General features: G+C 34.0%; 1 pseudogene; it reads right to left on the bottom strand.

The window, feature by feature from the left end:
* Nucleotides 1–2,348: 2,348 nt before the first annotated feature.
* On the bottom strand, nt 2,349–2,448 carry LOC138834423 (U6 spliceosomal RNA; annotated as a pseudogene).
* Nucleotides 2,449–3,776: the final 1,328 nt, after the last annotated feature.

Genomic DNA, 3,776 nt, shown 5'->3' with positions numbered 1-3,776 from the left:
GGTAGAGCGCTCGCTTTGAGCTGAAGAGCTGAGGGACAGCGCCCAGGCCCGGAGTTCAAGCCCCACGACCGACAAAAATAAAAAAAATAAAAAAAAATAAAATTGTTTGCTCTATAAATTGATCAGAGGCATGGATTTTGTGGCTAGCTAGGTCATTGCACATCTGTCTCTCTCTTCCTCTCTCCCTTTCATGGTTCTCATAGATAATATGACTGCTAAATAATTATCCTAATTTATTTTGCTTTTATATTTTTGGTTGCATCATTTCACTTTCTGCTCTGCCGTTTCCCAAATCATTTACATAGAAGGCATTATTTCATATTTTCTCATTCCTAGAATAAACTGCACATGAAGACACCACTCACTGGTCCTCATTTTCAGTCTGTACCTTTGAATATCGAGGAAAATTTTTCCCCTGCTCTCTATCAATTCCCTACTCTCCAGTTAGAATAATTTCGAATAGTGAAAATGGAAAAAGAAAAAAAAATCATGGTGAAATAACAGATGTAGAAAATTCACTCGATTTTTCTGACCAGTTCAACCAACATGAACTATTGGGGAATACATTTGCCCCCATTCCCAATGGTACTCAATGTCTCTGGTTAGGCAATTCTGATGAAGACAAGGAACAAGATGAAAAAGTGAGGAATGGTATCATTTGCAAAAAAAAAAAAAAATGCTATCATTTGCTTGAAGAAGAATTCAAGCAAATTTTTGTTTGGCCTGCTGAAAATAATCGGCTTACTACAGTGCAGAGACTACTTTCCAAAAAGGACACTCATGTGAATACTAGGGATGATGATGAGTATACCTCTCTTCATCGGGAAGCCTACAGTGGACACTTAGACATTTTCAATAAGTTGGTGTCTCAAGGCAGATATTCATGCAATTACTGTGAATGGCTGGACACCCCTGCACACTGCTTTATGTTGAATAATACGAGTGGCTTCTTTCTTAGTTCATCATGATGCAGATACCAATGCCCAAACTAAAGTCCTCTTGACCCCCTTGCATCTTGCTGCTTGGAATAGAAATAGTGAAGATATGCTGGATCTCCTTCTATTGAAGCATTTTATCAAACCAGTCTGAAGAACTTGGAAGAAACTACATTTGATAATTGAAAAAGGATAAATATGTATCACTACCTCTTTGAAGGTGTGGAAGGCTGTAAAAATTGATCTCCTAAGTCATAATGGTTTGGTTAAGTTTCTTAAATTTCAAAAATGCCAATCCATCTTTGTGTCCGTACAAAATATTTTCACAATACAAAGCTATGGCAATATCTTACTTTAAAAATTCATAGATTCCAAGGTATTCTTCAAGTGAATTGCCTGACCTTGATGTCAAAATGTATTCAAGAGTTGTTTGTATACATCTTTAATGATTTCTGCAGAGTTTGTGATTTTTTTAATCAGAAATCATTTTAAATGATCTGTTCAAATGAGTAGTACAGAAACTAAAAATATTTCTGGTGCTTGTCTGAAAAAAGTATATTTCAAAATAATCTGTATTTTGTTTGTATAATGTCCGTAATCTATTGCATTCTATCCTAGATATAATACTTTGAATTTTACATTGCCTTATTATATATAGTTTCATTAATAAATGTGTTATTTCAGATAGCATTCCATATAGATAAAGTTTAAGATTCCTTTTTTTTCCTAGGTCCTTATAGTATTTTATTTCTTTGGGATAAAATGACAATATTATCTAACTTCAAAAGTTTTGTAAAGATTATGCTATGTAAAGGCCTAAGGTGAGGATTTAATACACTGATGTCAAACTAATATTCATTTCAATGAATTACATATATTGTTACATTTATATTTTAAAATTTTTTATTGTGAAAATACTGTACAGAGAGGTGATATTTACATGGGCAAGGTAATGAGTACATTTCTTTTTTTTTTTTTTTTGTCTGTCGTGGGTCTTGAACTCTGGGCCTGGGCGCTGTCCCTCAGCTCTTCAGCTCAAGGCGAGTGCTCTACCACTTGAGCTACAGCGCCACTTCCGGTTTTTTCTGGTGGTTTATTGGAGATAGGAGTCTCACGGTCTTTCCTGCCTGGGCTGGCTTTGAACCGCGATCCTCAGATCTCAGCCTCCGGAGTAGCTAGGATTACAGGCGTGAGCCACCAGCGCTAGCTATTAGTACATTTCTTATCAAGCATTGTAGCCCCCCTCTTTGTTTACCCTTCCCATCCATTCCAATCCTTCCCTGCCCCCCCAATCCTCGCTGTTACCGCTCTCCACCCGCACCAAAGTTGTAAAGTTCATTTTTCGACATAATGACTTGTATTTTTGTAATCAATTTTTTATAACTGTTTTTCATTTCTTGCATCTGAAGAATGAAAAATTTGGAATACTTCACAAATTTTCATATCATCCTTGTGCAAGTGCCATGATAATCTCTCTATTGTTGTAATTTGGGTAAATGTGCTGCTGAAGCATGTAGTATCCTGTAAATTTAAGTAGTTAATGATGCAATGTTTATACAGGCATATATCCTTGGTTGACTGTTTGTAAGTTGGAAACTTTATTGTTCCTAAAAATGCTATTGATGTTACTTCTCTAAAATTCTGTGTATATTGGAAAAAATTTATATTGTTTGGTCGATTGCTCACATTTGCAATTTTTTTTGTCAATGACTATTTTACATCTTTTTCATCTTAAATTTGATCATACTTTGAAGCCTTTATAGCTAGGTCCAAAAGTGATTGCTTTTCAAGTGCTTATTTATAAACTGAGTTAGCTTTGTGGTGCTAATGGATTCAAAGTAAACCTTGTTGAAGAGCTACTTCTAAACTTCTGCAGCTTAAAAATTCCGAAATGAGGTGTTACTGGCACAAATGTCTACCCGACCCTTTATTCTTCTTCCATGTAGCAACAGACCAACCAGAATATCTTACCCTGACAGCACAGATTTTCTTATTGGAAAAAAACTAATCTTAGTTAAAAGGGATCATAGAGAGATAAACAGTTAAGACAGAATCATTTAGACTAGAAGGTATTTTATCAAAATATAATTGTTTTTTATACCTAACATTTCAAAAGTAGCTAAAGCCAAGAAGGTGAAAAACATTTTCACATTCATGATTACCTAATGTCCTGGCCAGTCTACCATCCAACCAGGCAGGAATTTACACTACTGCCTTTCTTTCACCAAATATTTTCATAGTTACAATAGAAGTCTATATGTTTCTCCTCTATAATAGGACTTAAATTGGTAATGTTGTAATCACAGTGTTTCCTCTTGTCTCTAGGCTGTAAATCTACAAATGGTAAAGCTTTATGTCCAACTCTACCAAGCACTGAGGTAGAAATAATGGAATAATACTTTAAGGAACAGTTGCCTTTGATACCCTAACCACAGTAGAACATTGCAAAACATGTGCCTTTTTCTTATATTATATATAGTTATATATTTTATATTTATACATGCTGATATTTTATTTCACACAGTAAAACTTACTAGAATTAATTGATAATTTGACAAATAAATAGATATTTATTACAATAAATAGATTGGAATATAAATAATAAGGTTTAGAATGTACATTATAATATAAAAAGTATCCATGCAATGTCTTTGGTATATGTTCTAAGTGTTCTTGGTCTTCTGAATTCACATTGTAAAAAAAAAATTTTTTCCTCTAATCTATAAGGGATTTTACTCTGCTGCTCTGTTTATTGTTTTAACTCACTGGTTCCAAAATGTTTTTCTCCATATTTCTGAAGCATTCCTACTTATTATACCCAAATTTTGCTGCTATGATATC

This window comes from Dipodomys merriami, unplaced genomic scaffold, assembly GCF_024711535.1.
Source record: "Dipodomys merriami isolate MVZ:Mamm:240054 unplaced genomic scaffold, mDipMer1.0.p SCAF_214, whole genome shotgun sequence".
Classification (NCBI taxonomy): Eukaryota; Metazoa; Chordata; class Mammalia; order Rodentia; family Heteromyidae; genus Dipodomys; species Dipodomys merriami.
Note: the sequence above shows the minus strand (reverse complement) of the source record. Positions and strands in the feature narration are given on the sequence as shown.